At 45.1% G+C, this 16,086-nt stretch overlaps 1 protein-coding gene and 1 long non-coding RNA gene across 2 annotated transcripts in view; one reads left to right on the forward strand and one right to left on the reverse strand.

Moving 5' to 3' along the window:
• The window catches only part of Gat (sodium- and chloride-dependent GABA transporter), a 583,447-nt gene that overhangs the window by 88,298 nt on the left and 479,063 nt on the right, over positions 1-16,086 (forward strand). The gene's annotated exons all lie outside the window — the stretch shown is intronic.
• Positions 10,084-15,251, reverse strand: LOC142558615 (uncharacterized). The gene is made up of 3 exons (XR_012823047.1): positions 14,700-15,251; positions 12,952-13,142; positions 10,084-11,863 (listed from the first exon to the last, which is right to left on the reverse strand). It is a non-coding gene; the product is annotated as an uncharacterized LOC142558615 (long non-coding RNA).

Consider the following 16,086-nt stretch of genomic DNA (forward strand, 5'->3'; position numbering starts at 1 on the left):
TGAGCGCCCACTGCGAGGCAACTCACTGACCTCTGGTTCCCGTCGAGTCCTGATTGCACCCCTGATTTAAAGCAAACAACCGCATTTCCAAATGTAAGTCCTGGAACCATTACACCTTTCCACATACCTCGGAGCACCTCGTACCTATTGTATCCCCATAGCGCTCTTTGCTTGATTATGGCTGCATTTCTCTTCCCCTTCACTGTTATTGTTTTTCCTGTGCTTCCCTATATCTCTTGTCATCGTTTATCAATATACAAAGGTATTTATATTCTGTTACGCGAGGTATTTCCTGGCCCTGTATCGCCACTGTCTGGTCAATGTTTTCATTGAATACCATAGCAACTGATTTTCTAACACAAAATTTCAAACTTCAATTGTTGCCTTCCTGTCGACAGATATCAGGCAGACGTTCCAAATCACTTTCCTTGTTAGCTAGCAACAAAATGGCGTCCGCATAAAATAAACCTGGAAGCTGCTGCTCTACTATTGTACGCGCCTGTTTGTGTGAGATATCAAAGCTGATATTATTTCCTTCTAGCGTCCTCTCCATCCTCACCATGTACATCATAAACAGCAGAGGGGATAAAGGACACCCCTGCCTCAGTCCCTTGTTGATATGAGCTTTGTCCTCGCCTCTCATCCCTTCCCACTCAACGCAAACGGTATTTTCAAGGTAAATCTCTCTCAAAAGCTGTAGACAATCGTCGCCTAAACCTTCCCCTTCCAGAATATCCCACAATGTGTTGCGGTCTACGTTGTCATAGGCTCCTGTAATGTCTAAAAAGCCACATATAACGGTTTTCTTTCTACTTTTCATATTTCAATACACTGAGTAAGAACAAAAAGTTATTATCTAAAAGCCTACCTTTTCTCAAGCCATTCTGAAGTTCTCCCAAAATGCCATAATTCTCTGCGCATGCTTGAAGCTTTAATTGGATTGTCTGCATTGCTGGCCCGTATATTACTGATGTAATGGTCAACGGTCTATACGAGTGAATTCTATTTTTCTGTCTCTTGCCTTTATAAATCAAATTTATTCTACTTTGTCGCCAAGTGTCTGGTATTCGTCTATCTTTTAAAGCGTTTTCCACTGCTTTCACCAGAGCTTCCTCACTTTGTGGTCCTAGTTCATTAATCAGCCAAGTGGGAACCTCGTCTGGCTCTGTGGCTGTGCGCTTAGGAATTTTCTCTTCGGTTTTCTTCCGCTTAAATTTGTCAGTACCAGTTGCTTTTCCACCTGGGTCTCTTTCACGCACTTTTTTTCTTCAATTACAACCTTGCTATTGCCTTGGAACGATTTGGCTCTTGTTTTTCGGATGTCATTTATTGCCCCTTCTCCTTCCAGTTTGTTTTCATCTTCGTCTAGGAAATGTTATATTGTTGTTGACATCCTGCCTAATAATTTTATGTGGTTCGAAAATATTCTTGGTGCGGCCTTCGTTTCCTCACGTATTTCTGAGAACCAACGTTCACTTTCACCTTTTAATTTTGCTTGACCCAGTATTTGAACCATCGACTTTTTCTCCTGGTGTATTTACTATTTCATTCTGCTGCAACTGCGTCTTCTTTGCCTCCCTGTGCTCTCGCGATGCTTGCTGTCGTTCGGCGATCGCTTCTCGTATCTCCCTGTTCCAACAGCTTTCCGGATTTTTTTTCCTTTCCAACAAACATGTTTTTTTTCTCTTTCCGTATTTCTGTCGTTATTAGGCTTAGAAGCTTACTATGTTTTCACTCTTTATTTGGCCGTTTGCTAAGTTCTTCCGCGACTCAAGTGACTATATTTGTTATGATGTGTTCAACCTTCACATTTGGACTTGCCATTTTGTACTCCTTGCTCTCGTTCCCGACTACATATCGCATGTTCAAAATGATGCGTTTATGGTAATCCCCTAAGCTGCTTTACCCATCCTCATCTATCACCATTTCTGTCAACTTATCATGAATTCCTTGCGTCATCAGATAGTAGACATCAGCGTCAGCGCCAGCGCCTCCTAGCGCCGAAATTCCGTCGTCCGCCGCCGCAAGCTCGCCCGTCCCTCCGCCAGCGCAACTACCCGAAAAAGACAGACGTGTGGCGTGCTTCAGACTTCGCCCACTGTGCGATAACTGCGGAGAAGCTAGTCACTCCTGCCGCCGGTTCCCAAGTCACGGCTTGGGACTGAGTGAGTTTGCCGTGAAGACCCCACACCTACAGTAAGAGGAACGGCCTCATGATACCGCCGACTACATCGCCGCCACTCAGTGGACCCCTCGACGACCATCCAGTTCGCCGTCAGCAGGCCGCTAGCTGTCACCGCAACGCCGACCATACATGGCCCAGCTAGAGCTGGTCTGTCAGGCCATATCTGGACAACTAAAAGCAGCAACCGATGGAGTTGCGGTTGCTGTTCGTCGGACTGACGAAGATCCTCCACCGCCGACGAGGACGCCGAATAGACAATCTCGAAGGCATATGAACGAGGTGCCGCTATCGCAACGAAGCGGGGAAGCAAAGAATACGTCTAAAAGATGACCTCATGACCTGAGGTTCCAACCACTGGGTGAACACGACGCAGCCGTGATCCGACGCCAAGTCCTAAATGCAACTCAAGAGAATGAATCACCGACCTCGACGTACTTCTCGACAGCCATGCAGTCATCGCATTACTAGACTTAGGAGCCGACTATTCCGTTAACAGTGAACCCGTCACTGCCCAGTTGGAAAAATTAAGACTGCATGCAAAGGCCCTAAAATTCGGACCGATGGAGGACGCCTGAAAGTGCCGACAGGTATCTATATGCACGGCAAAGATAAGCGTTCATAACCTAAACTGCCCTGCCACCTTCGTTATAGTCCAACAGTGTTCACGAGATGCCATTCTCGGCATGCACTTCCTGAGCCAACACATGGTCCTGAAGTCGAATCGATCACACAATCCGAAAATCAGGCGATAACGCTGGAGAGCTCTAGTAGTCACCATGCATTGAGCGTGCACAAAAATCAAGTCAGCATCGCGACCTGCTCCAACATTGTTATTTGTGATGGCACTGAAACACCCGCAGACATAGAAGGCGTCATCGTGGGTGGCCAACGTCTAATACTAGAGCGGGAAATTTGTCGTCGAAATTTGGATCGCTCGACTGCATGGAGGAAAAAGCGAAATTGATGCTTACAAACCTCATCGATGAGTCAAAGCACACCAACAAGGGTATGACGATTGCATACGTCGAGGAATTTATGGACGCCAGCAATGCGTTTGTTGTCTAGGATTCTGCCGCCTCTACATTGAAGACTATAGTTCCCGAACCAGATTTTGACATAAGTCTAAGGCTCCCCATGAGTTAGCAGCCACTGCTCAAGTGCATTCTACGACGATGCAAAGACTGATTTTCGAGGTCATCGCAGATTCCGCAAACACCAGCTGCAAAGCATCGAATAATAACAAGAATGCGCTCGACCACTGTACCAGATCCCTTAATACGTTTAGACGCGATAACGTGAAGCTACAAAGGAGCAAGTCCACGATATGCTGCGCTACGACATCGTCCAGCCGTCGAAAAGCCCGTGGGAATCTCTTGTAGTAGTGGTGAAAAAAAAGTATACAACCTCACTTATCTGCATCGATTATCGCCGACGGAACACGATTGCGAAGGACGTCCACCCACTCACACGGATAGATTGCGCACTGCATCGGCTCTGCAACGCTAAATACTTTTCGTCTATGGATCTAAATACTGGCTTCTGGCATATAAAAGTCGAAGAGAAGGATCGCGAGAAGACAGCCTTCATAACGCCGGACGGCCTCTCTGAGTTCACGGTGATGCCACTGGAAATGTGCTCGGCGCCTGCAACTTTCCAGGGCGTGATGGACACGGTGTTGGTAGGGCTAAAGTGCCATACCTGTCTTGTCTGCTTGGATGACGTCTTCGTCGCCGCCGAGAATTTCGACGATCTTAGGCGGCTTCAGACAGTACAAGAAGCCATGACATCATCTAGGCTCAATGTAAAGCCGGAAAAGTGCCGCTTCGCTAACGACAAGCTTCAGTTCCTGGGCCACGTCATCAGCAAATGTGGCAAATTCTTTGCCCTGTGTGCCTATTGCAGGTGCTATGGCAAGGACTTCTCTCGCATTGCCAAGCCGTTAATGTTCCTGACGAAATCAGACGTCAATTTCAAGTGGCAAGTGTCGCAAGCCGATTCTTTTTTTGAGCTCAAAGAGCGCCTGCACTCTCCACCAGTACTCGCCCACTTCGACAAAGACGGCGACAGCGAAATCCACACCGATGCAAGTAGCCACTCCCTCGGCGCCGTCCTAGTCCAAAGAAAAGACGGATTTGAAAGGGTCATTGCTTAGGCAAGAAGGTCGCTGTCGAAAGCAGAAGGGAAATATTCTACGATAAAAAAGAATGCCTTACCATCATTTGGGCTACCACGAAATTCCGTCCTCACATATACAGCAGGACGTTAAAAGCTGTAAGCGACAACCACGCCTTTTGTTGGGTGGCAAATTCAAAGGAACCTTCAGGATGCCTCGCACGATGAACTCTGAGACTCGATGAATTTCACACCACAGTCATCTACAAGTCGGGACGAAAGGACTCTCATGTCGGCTGCCTGTCACGCGCCCCGCGAAGTAAATGTGACGACGACGCCTTCCTAGGAACAATAACCGCAAACGACTTCGCCGAACAGCAACAAGCAGACGCGGAGTTACGGAAAGCCAGACCGACGTTGTCCCTACGGTATTTCGGCAAGTACTCCCTTCGTTTTCCTTGCACAACGATGTCCTACGGGAAAAATAGCTTCTCAGTCCGAGCACACTACGTTTTAATTGTGCTGGCAGCACTGTGGCCGGAAGTCCTGCACGCCCTGCATGACGATCAGACAGCAGGGCACCTCGGGTTTTCCCTACATTACAAAGAATAAAGGAGAAGTACTATTGGCCGCGCCTGGCCGCCAACATTTCCGTTTACGCCAAGACACGCCGTGACTGCCAGCAGTGCAAGACACCACCGCCAAGTCAAGCGAGATTTCTACAGCCGTTCCACCCTCCTTGCCGGCCCTTTCAGAAAATTGGGACGGATTTGGTGGTACCCTTCCCGACGCTGACATCCTGAAATAAGTGGACCGGTGTGGCCAGATACTACCCGCTATGCCGAAACGAAAGCCCTGCCCAAAGGTAGTGCGGAGGACCTGGCGAAATTCTTCGTCGAGAACATCGTGCTGCGAAATGGGGCACCTGAAGTCCTTGCTACTGACAGAGGAACGGATTTTATTCCAGAGCTAACCCAAGTCATTCTGAAATGGAGCCACAAAAGCCGCAGGATGGAAACTGCTTACCACTCGCAGACCAATGGTCTTACGGAAAAGCTGAAAAACACCCTCGCCGGCATGCTTGCAGTGTACGTCGATGTCGAGCAAAAGACTGGGGATGCGTTCCCGCCGTGTGTAACCTTCGCTTACAACACGGCAGTGCAAGAAACAACTCAGATCATGCCGTTCAGGCTTGTTTACAGAAGGAAACTGACGACCACTTGCGATGTCATGGTGCCGCACGTCACCGCCGAAGAGAATCCCGACGCCACCACCTATCTCCTGTGCACCAAAGCCCGACAGCTCGCCCGCCTGCCCATCAAGAATCCGCAGAGAACTGACAGCCGGCACTAACATCTTGGAGAGAGAGAGAGAGAGAGAGAGAGAGAGAGAGAGAGAAAACATTTATTTGTCATCAGATTGGGCGATTTCCTCGCAGGGTGGAGTCCTTAGTTCAGGGCCCCATTGGATCGCGCCACTCCGCGTGCCCGCCGGATCAGCCGTCGCTGCTCTTGCGGGTCTGAGCTGCTCAGCGCAGTCTCCCAGGAAGAAGGGGAAGGTGAAGGAATAGGGGAGTAGCCTGGAGGGTGTGGACACTCCCAGGTGCAATGATATGCTGTGGGCTATGCTACACAATAGGGACAGTATGAGGGATATTGTGTGGGTTAGAAGAGGTGAAGATAAAAGAGGCAGGGAAATGAATTAGTTTGAAGCTGTCGCCACGCGACGGCATCTTCTCGATTAAGGGAATCATGTGGTGGAGATAAGTGTCTCCTGGTATCTCTGTAATATTGTAGAGTTTCAGTGTAGTTCAGTGGTTCTGTCGGTGCGTCGTCTGGGTTGGACAGCTCTTCCAATTGCGCCCGCTTAGCGAGCTCTCGGGCTACCGCATTAGCGCGTTCATTACCATGGAGAGAGGCGTGTCCAGGCGTCCAGACGATACGCACCCTGTGTAACGCTGTGGGGTGTAATGATGTAAGAGTGCGGTGTGTGTTGGGTGTCACCCTCCCTTGTGCCAAAGTCCTGCAGGTGGTCTGAGAATCAGTGACCACTAGATAGGTCCATCCGGCGCCGGCATGGTTGAAGAGTGTAAGATGGCTAAGGCAATAGCAGCCTCTTCCGCCGTGCCACTGTCCACAGTGTTGAGCGTGGCCGAAGCTCTCAGAATGTCTGCACTATCTACAGGTTTTCCCGCTCAGTTTAATCCAAACGCGATTGAAAATAATCCCGGTGCCAGTCAATTTAATTTGAGCGCCAGCATTTTTAATCCCAGTGCCAATAATTTAATCCAGGCGCCACCACATTTAATCCCAGCGCCATTCGAATTAATCCGCGTGCCAACTCATTTAATCCTTGCGCCAGCCATTTTCATCCAAGTGCCACACATTTTAATCCCAGTGCCAGTCAATTTAATCTTGTTGGATATTGATTGAGAAACAAATAATTCTTCCAGAAGAGCTCGTAACAGGCGTCATGAATGCCATCTATTCATTGATGTGATCACTATGTTGGCGTCAGCACTATAGGAGCGCAGTTTCCACCATGGAGGAAGGAAACTGAAGAGAGGCCCTACCCCCTACGGGCGCTAGGAGGAAAGTGTGGAGGAAGTGACGTAGTACGTTCTCCTCTTTTTTGCGGATTTTTTATTTCTTTGCCATAGCGGCCACGCCTTTCGGGCCACAATGGCGGCTTCGTTTTGGTTCTGTGCGCTCACACGTGTTGCTCCGTAGGTTTCGTACCGTGGCGAAGGCGCCGTGCGGGCAGGTTTGCATTGGTCTTCGTGTTTGTTTCGCTGTGTTATCTTAACCGTGCTCTCCCGGATGTTGCTGTGACCAGGTGGGACAAAAGGAACTAAAATTCGTGAAATGAACGCGCATGCAACGCTGTACGCAACCTACCGCGCCAGGGCAATGGCTACGGACAAAGGAATATCCGCGGGAACCTTTGCCCCTTTTTCGCGGAATCATGCTAACGAGCTAACGATTGCTTAGCAATGCTGCGGAGCGCGCGGATCCGAGCAGCACGGTTGCGCGCAGCGCGGTGTGGTTTCGCGAGAAATGTAAACAAGGGAGGAGAGCTGGCCCGATAGGCGGAGCAACGCCATGAGCAACGCCAACTTCCGGCTTCACTTAAGCTTCGCAAAGAGTCGTCAGGGGCTCTCCTCAGTTTCCTTCCTCTGTGGTTTCCATGCTACAGGAGTTGTCATGGTTGCTTCAGAAACACTGCCGTGTGTTGTACCGCTCGCTCATTTCTTCTCCTTTTCGAGTCGCATTTCCGAATGACAAGAGACTCACATAAGTGAGGCAGAACTGTGACGGATATTACGCGACTTGGTTTGCGATCATGACATCCGATTTCCTTCCCTATCGTCTTGCATATCGATCGACATTGTTCGCAAAGGTAAGAACTTGCTCACCAATACTCAGGCACTTGGCATAATCACTAAGCGATTCAATAAAGCTCATTAATCTTGTATTTTGCATGCACTCTTATGCTTCCGGCATGCATATCAAGAAAATGGTTCTGAGAATGGAACAGCTTATTCTTGAATGACATGATTAGGTCACTATAGTGACCTACTCGACTTCACCGCCGTCGCACCTCTCTTAACCTTCCTACTAACATATCAAAGAACATCGCTTTGAAAGCTTAAAAACCTGCTCCCTATCACTGACTCAAGTGACGTGATCACTAGCGACTCGCTCACTAGTGACCACTCTTCTCGCGCATGCACTGTCTTAAACTGTCGGCATGCATATCAAACGGAGTGGCTTAGGAAGGGTAATAACCGACTCACTATCACCCAGCCAATGAGGTGATCACTAGTGACTCCCATGACGTCATCATGGTTCTCACCCAACCATGCACTCTCCTAACCTACCGACATTCATATCAAACGAAATGGCTTTTGAAGAGCAACAACCTGCTCATTATCACAAAGTCAAATGAGGCGATCACTAGTAACTCACGTGACGTCATTACGGCTCTCACCCAGCCATGCACTCTACTAATCTGCCTACATGCATATCAAACGAAACGGCTTTCAAAGAGTAACAACCCGCTCATTATGACAAAGTAGAATGAGGTGATCACTAGTGACTCACGTGACGACACCATGGTTCTCGCCCAACCGTGAACTCTCCTAACATGCCGACATGCATATCGAACGAAATGACTTTTGAAGACGTACAAACTGCTCACTATCACAAAGTCGAATGAGGTGATCACTAGTGACTCATGTGACGTCACTACATTCGCACACGAGCGTGAACTCCCCTTACCTGCCGGCACGTATATCAAAAGAAATGCTTTTCAATTGGCAGGTAGCTGCTTACTATCATTCAATAACATGACGTGATCACTAGTGACGTACGATGCGCTGTTCCGAGGAACTCGCTCAAGATATCGTGTTAGAGAAGTGGGGCACTGACACGCGCAAACCGTGTTATGATGGTGACTCACATGACGTCACCATGAAGACTATTTAGCACGCACACTTCATTAAGGGCTGCATTCATATAAAAATATTTTTAAAAGGCGAAATATGCAAATTGAGTCACACCTTTTTCTTACAAATGAATTGGTCATTATGGAACAATAGTTCAAATATGGCCAGCAACCTTGTTATGCTACCAACCTCGAAAGAAAATATCCTTCTATAGGCTTACACTTTGATGGTTGCCGCGCGTTAATCAAATATTATTCGAAAATTGACGAATAGCTGAATCTCAGATGCGCCGGATTGAATGTGCATTCTTTTCTCCTAAAGCTCGAGGATTGACTGCAACAAGTACAACCGACAAAATAGCGTCGTGATGTATTTTATGAGACATCTCACTCGACACGAGATGTCCAAAGATACGGTAAGATCTTTAGAACGAAAAGATGTAATTTATTCGATGCGGTTATTTAATTTCACAAGATACCAGGGCCCTTCCTGAATGGGATTATAGAAACTAACCGAGAACAACTACATGTCCTCCTCTCTAAGCGCAGCCTGAACAAAAGAAAGTTGTGCCTATCAAATGGAGCGCAATCCACGCGTTAAAGAAGTGCCATTGCGTGTTGTGCAGCATTTAGAAGCAACGAGCGCCTGTGCTCCTTTTGAGTGACTCCTTGGGGAGTCATCAGCACTGCATCGAGCCGCTAACTGAGGTACCGTTTAACTTGACATTTAAATTTGGAGAAAACTTCCTCAACGCGATAAAAAAAGGTCTGTATGGCGGCAGGCGATTTATGGAATGGTTCGAGCTGATCAGATTTGCCTGTTCTGCGCGATTGGGAGCGGGAGCGTTGTCGAAAATGAAGACGGCCTCTGTATCCGGCTCCTCAGAGTCAACCTGGGTCGAAACGTCGGCGAGAAAGTAATTGAATACGATCCAATGGTCTCTTTCGACAATTCGCCAGTGCAGCACACCGTTAGCCGTCAGGCAGGCGATGATGTTGATGTTCGCGCCTTTCGTCGAAGTCGTCGTCTGGAGTGCTGCCGTGGCCTTTTTTGTGCGGCGGAATTTTCTTGAGCACCATATATTGTAATTTGTTTCGTCGACGTAAACGCGGCAAACCCGGGGCCCATTGGTTTGTAAACATTGCGCATACTCTTTTCGGTTCTTCTTCAAAAGCGGCAAACCCGGGGCCCATTGGTTTGTAACCATTGCGCGTACTCTTTTCGCTTCTTCTTCACGTCGGAGCGGTTGCGGTCCACCGGCCTCTGGGTCGCTAATTTGATGGAGTAGTTGTGTGCGTCGAGGAGGCGGTCAACAGAACTGGTGCTGATTGTAGCGTGAAAAAATAATTGGGAAATATTTACAAGAAAGTGCGCGTAAAAATATTTTGCCACTATGTAGGACATAACTAAGAAACACCAGCTATACAAAAACCAATGACAATTCAAATCTACATAAAACTCCCTATGAATGGCAGTATATTCAAACCTCTAGTACAAATAATTAAAAAAAGTTGTTTTGAGAAGCACTTCCCCTTAATAAGGGGGTGTTAGTGTTTCTACAAAATGGTTAGAAAATGCCTTCCGGCATACCATAGGGAGTTTTATAAATAGCACATGCACGCATCTGCCTAGAAAGCCCCACGCCCTGCTTGTATTCCTGTCATTTTTCTGCATTCTGTTGTATGTCACCGTTTGGATCCCTTAACACTGAGTGCACAAAACCAAAAAACAGCCTATTAATACACTGAATTTTTAGCCTGTAAAGGGGTTGTGTGGCAATGGGGGCAGCCAACTCTAGTGTGAGAACAAACAAATATTTGTTCTCGCGTTAGTGAAACCAGTCAAAATATAATCTCACAAATTTGGAAAGGAATGCACAAAGAACCTTGCTGATTGTCACATTATTGTCCCAAACAAGATCTTTTGGTGCTTACAATTCCTAGTTTAATTCACTTTCCTCTAGTAAATGGGCTCTGACCTAGAATACTCAGTGTAGGAGACTAATCCAGACCTGGAAGCCAATGTTTAAATCTGAAATAAAGACATTCATCCGCCGACCACATGGCACTGCTTCGTCATCAGAAGAAGCATGCATCCATGGACATATAGTCCGCAAAATTATTTATACATGATCTGTAGCGTTAATCTTGCACGAACAAATTCTGAAAATTAGGAAATACATCTGCTATGTAAAGCACTGCTGTAAACCTGTGTGTTTGAGACATGCAATACTCAGAAGGTGTAATACAACCAATGTGTGCATGAAACCTATGCTGCCTTTGACATTAGTCAGTGTGGCAAATAAGCACTGAGAAATGCCAAGGGTATCATAGCTTTTATGTCTCAAACCTTGTATGTGAGTACCACTGGTATATTTGCAGCGAAAAAAAGTCACATTATTACCAGACATATGAGGGGAACCCATGTTTCCCTAGTTTAATATTTTCTTTCTTGTGCTCTTATATCCTTGAGTTTTTCAAAAATAATGGGTGCTTGAAATAAGTACTCTATATTGCTCTTAAATTTATCCTGCACCAGAGCCCGTGTTATGTTAAATTTCTTGAACACATTGCAGTGCTGTAGGTTATCAATGGAAGAAAAAATACCGTAAGTTTTCAGTTTAGCCTTATGTACAACAAGAATTAAGAACCTATCAATTACATCCACAAGTACAAAAGAACTATGAGAAACGGGGCATAAATACAGGTATACATTATAATAGCAGGAGTTGATGGTGAGAACTCTACGAGAAAGGAACTATATTAAAACTAGGTACTAAAGAAACATGAATTATAATAATAGAAATATTTGCAAAAAATTTGGAGACAAATAGAATGTCTGTTCAAATCGCTCCACCCCAACATTCATCCATGGTTCGATAAGTGATCGATAAGAAAAGAAACAGCTGGTGATGCTGTTTGGATAGATGGAAACTGAGGTACAGCTGTGAAATAGATGGAACACGTAGAGGGGTCACCAAGTGTTGCGCGCTGGTTGCACAGCAGGTTTCCTTGAGCTCCGGACTCACTCGACACTGATGCGTTGAGCCTGGTTATACGTAGTTCGCTAGAGGCCTGGCCCAAGTATGTGGCATGGCTTGGGTAAAATTTCAAGGCAACCTGAAAAACACAGATCCAAATATATAAGCACCAAAATATTCTGCACCATAGGGCAAATCTGAAGTATACCATCTACACATAGCAGATGATGAAAACAGACACAAGTCGCCAGACTCAAGGTATATAAATGTGCAAAAGTGTAAATGAATGTGAAGAGCTGCTTGTAGGATGGAATCCTTCATTTTGTCTTTTCTAGATCAATAATAGTATCTTAACATAAAGCCAAGTGTACAGGACCCTCCCTATTTGTGTCAGTAGGCTATTCCATGCCAGCTGTTCCAACCTGGCACATGACCACTTGGAATTTCTTTTTGAAAACTGGCGGCCCTTCAATATAGAAAAAATCGCAATTTCACGCTATACTTTAAGCAAAAAAAATTTTACTGGCGTAAACACTATGTCACATTTTGTGTAACGCACCAAACTATGCATCATAAAATGGCATAGCCAAAAAAATCGGTTCTTAATTAAGAGGGACAAATTTTTAACGACAATGAAGAGAGGCCTTACACCAAAAACTTAGCTGCTGATTAGCCAGTGCTCACTTTATTATGGCCGATTAAAAATGGACCAAATGGCTTATTAACTTTATTTTCACAAAAGTGACCTGCAGCAAAAGCTGTAAATTTATGTAATCCATGTGTTTAGGACTTGTGCTGTGTATAAGAACTGGTTTCAGAAAGATACATTATGCAGCAGAGCAGAGAGAGGAGGATGATCTTGGAAAAGAAGTCAGTTTTGGTGTACGTTTATCGGCCTACTTACCATTGAGGCAGCCCTAGTAAATTTATGCCAAATACTGTGTATGAGAGTACACTGTATTGTTTTTAAAGTGGTAAAGCTTTATCAAAGTAATTTTCGTGTTACGCAAGAAAACAATTTTACAATTGGTCTCTTGTAGTTTCAAAATTTGCATCGCGTTTTGTCTAATACACACAGCCTCTTGGAAGCTAAGACAAAATGCATAGACTTGAGCATCCCTGCACAGACAGAAGGGAGTCTCAACTGCTTCGAAGTTACTTCTTTCATTGCTGAGTGGTTACAAGCCACTTCACTCAAAAAGACGCCGCTTAATTACAGGTAATTACCTGAATATTTCTGTCTGCTGTCAGCCTGCTTGGCATCATCACTAAGGGTGCCAACTCCCTAGTGGATGTGGTCGGGACATGGTGGTGGCAGGATGCAGTGGCAGAAGCCGCCAAAGGCTCCCAACTCCCTAGTGGACGTAGTCAGGACAGGGTGGTGGTAGGACGCAGGGGTAGGAGCCGCCAGAGTGTACCTGCAACAAATTTGCACAAATGTTCTTAGTTCTACCACGTCACGATTTACAATAAAAATTTAGCTGTCTGTGTAACATGGCTACCAATACAAATAAAGGCAAACAGTTAGGTCCTACCACTCAAATAGAACCCCGACAAAAAAGAAACGGTACTTAAAGGGACACTAAAGTGAAACAATAAATCAGTTTAGACTAATGAAGCATTGTTTGAGAACCCTGCAGGCAGTCATTTCAAAAAACTAGTTTGATTATTAGATGAGAAAATGAAGGTCCAAGTATCAGTATTTGAATTACGCACCGAAACCCCAGTGCCGGTACGTCAGCGTGACGTCAGGAATTCTAAAGTATGTTTTTGCATTTGGGCTGTGTTGGCTGAATAAAGGTTCCCGAAACTGCCCATGTTTATTATTTGGTTCCTTTAGAGCACAATGCAGTCAACCTGCACCGCTATATATAATTAGTAGGCCCTAGAAGATGTCATCAAAATCCAAGACATCACAGCCCCCAGGTGCGGGAATTTAAGTAGGCGTCGCCAGCCGTATTTCGTTCCAGCGCTTTTCGTGCCTTGCCAAACGTCTTATCGTTGTAAGAGTGGTGTTTTTGGTGTTGCAGAACGGTAATTTACTGATGCAGAAGAAATCATTTTTCACTGTAGTGTCCCTTTAAGTTTATGAAAATCCAAACAATGAAAAAAAAAATGTGCAACTGATTTGTGCATGGAAGCTCGGTTGAAACCTGAGCTCATACGATCAAGTGATCTGCTAGTCAACTGCAAGCCTGCCACCTTAAAATGTCATTGTAAATTTCTTTACATGCATTATGTAATCTGCATTAATACAAGTTCAAAATCTCTTAACATAAGTAAATCACCAAGCTAATTAAATTAACGAATTCCAGTGGTTGTTAATGCAACAAAGTGCAAGCTCGGAATGAAGCTGGCCAAACTGGGCAGTGAAAAATAACAATGTGGTTCTCTACATCTTGTTTTTCTGGCTTTCGCTCTAGCGTTGGAATATACAAGAATTTTGACATTCCTGATATTTCCCCCTGCTAATTTCTATTCCATGATGCATAATCCTTGAGCAAGAGCAATACTGCTTTCTTTTAACCGTAAATAGTGATAGAACAAGAAAATTCACTGGAGCCAACGTTTTGAGAAAAATCTCCTCTTTGTCGAAACATTGGCTCCAGCGATGCTCCTTGTTCTACGGCTCTTCATCATGTCAAATCTCTGTCTTCCTGTGTACCTCTGCACTTTCAATGTTATGTCAATGAAATTGTAATAACAGATCACTAGTAAATGTAGCTGATGAGGAATTTGGCCTTGTTGGTAGAATGACAGAGTAACTGCGCAATATAGAGATACGGACAAAGGAGGCTTGTGTGTGTGTTGTCTTCTCCAGCCATTGGGCGATTACTCTGTCTCAATGTAAAACTATTACCCTTTGCACAATAATACTAAAATGCATAAAGACAGGAAAGTGGACACAAAAATTACAACAGATAGCACCATATGCTAATGAGATATGCAAAAGTGCCTGCTACAATTTGTCTCACCCATAACGTGCTGGATAAGATGGCGACTTCTGGCTGTTGCCATTTCTTGAATACCTAAAATAAAATACATATCAAAATTATAAAAATACACAGGACAACAGCAGTAGCCGAGGACATAACGCATTGTTTAGTACAAGAAGGTAAACTGATCTCTGATACATGGCAGACGAAATTTCCTTTATTAAGTTAGTAGAAAAATACACCACACTTCATTTCATTCAATACTGTCGGTATTTCTTGGTACAAGAAAAAAAGGTATTTCTGCATGGAAGCAGCAAAATAATAAATAGCCTTCTACTTTTACAAAATATGGGGCAGCGACTAAGCTAACTACAGCTGTATATACTTAAAATTGTTGTATGCACATTACAATAGCCAAGACAGGATAAACTTGGGTTCATATGCAGCTCACTGGAAGGTACAACTTTGCAATGAACTCATTTCTGCTTGGCAAATATACGCATTAACATAAAACTACAAATAAAAGGATCCTTTTTTTCATAAAACGCCGGACTCAATATAAAAAAATCCAGTAGCAATATTACAATTTCACCACATGACACAGCCAGGTTTCGTAAGCCTAGTAGGATTTACTATGTAAATGTTGCAGCAAGTTCATGCTTTTAAATATTTACAACCGTGAAAATAAAGATTACGTAAAAATAATACATTATATATAGGCTTAGATTGTGAGCTAATGTGTTTTCTACTTACAGCCAAATGCACATAAAATTTGTTCTGTTTCAGCGCTTTTAAAGCGCTTGTCTGTTCGCTTGAGCAGGCAGCCGCTTTACCGCTCTTAAAATATCTGTGCTCCCACATCGCCTGACACTGCCATACAGCGTTGTAGCGCTTTTATTATTCGCCGTAACATACCTAAAGCGCTAGTAAATCTTCAGAATACACAAGCTGTCTTTTCGACTACGTGTGTTCGCCAGCGAAAGTCACACTGGTGCGAGTATTGATATTCTACGAATTTTTCGATGCGACAGGCCACTCGTCACTAGAGTCGTTAAGAAGGGTGTTTCTCCTGGCAGTACAGCTTTGCAATAATTTCAGACGCTCTCCTGAGGCTTCCGTCTGCCAGTAGTATTTTCGCATACATACGCGCACGCATGCCTAAGAAACGTCTGTGAATTGCCAAGAGAAACGTGGAGCAAAATGTAGCCATACCGGAAGGGCCGAGTACGCGCCGTTTGCAAACTCGGAACAAAAGCTGATACGCTTACCTGAGAGGTTAAGAGAAATATGGCACAGGTCACAGGTCACAGAAATATGGCACAGGTCCGCTGGTAGTCGTTCGTGTGCATCTGGTCGTCTCTGTCCGTTGCGATCTCCCATATCACAATGAAAGATGCAGTGCAAACCGCAGCAATTCGGGCGCTTG

This window comes from Dermacentor variabilis, chromosome 9 (genome assembly GCF_050947875.1).
Source record: "Dermacentor variabilis isolate Ectoservices chromosome 9, ASM5094787v1, whole genome shotgun sequence".
Classification (NCBI taxonomy): Eukaryota; Metazoa; Arthropoda; class Arachnida; order Ixodida; family Ixodidae; genus Dermacentor; species Dermacentor variabilis.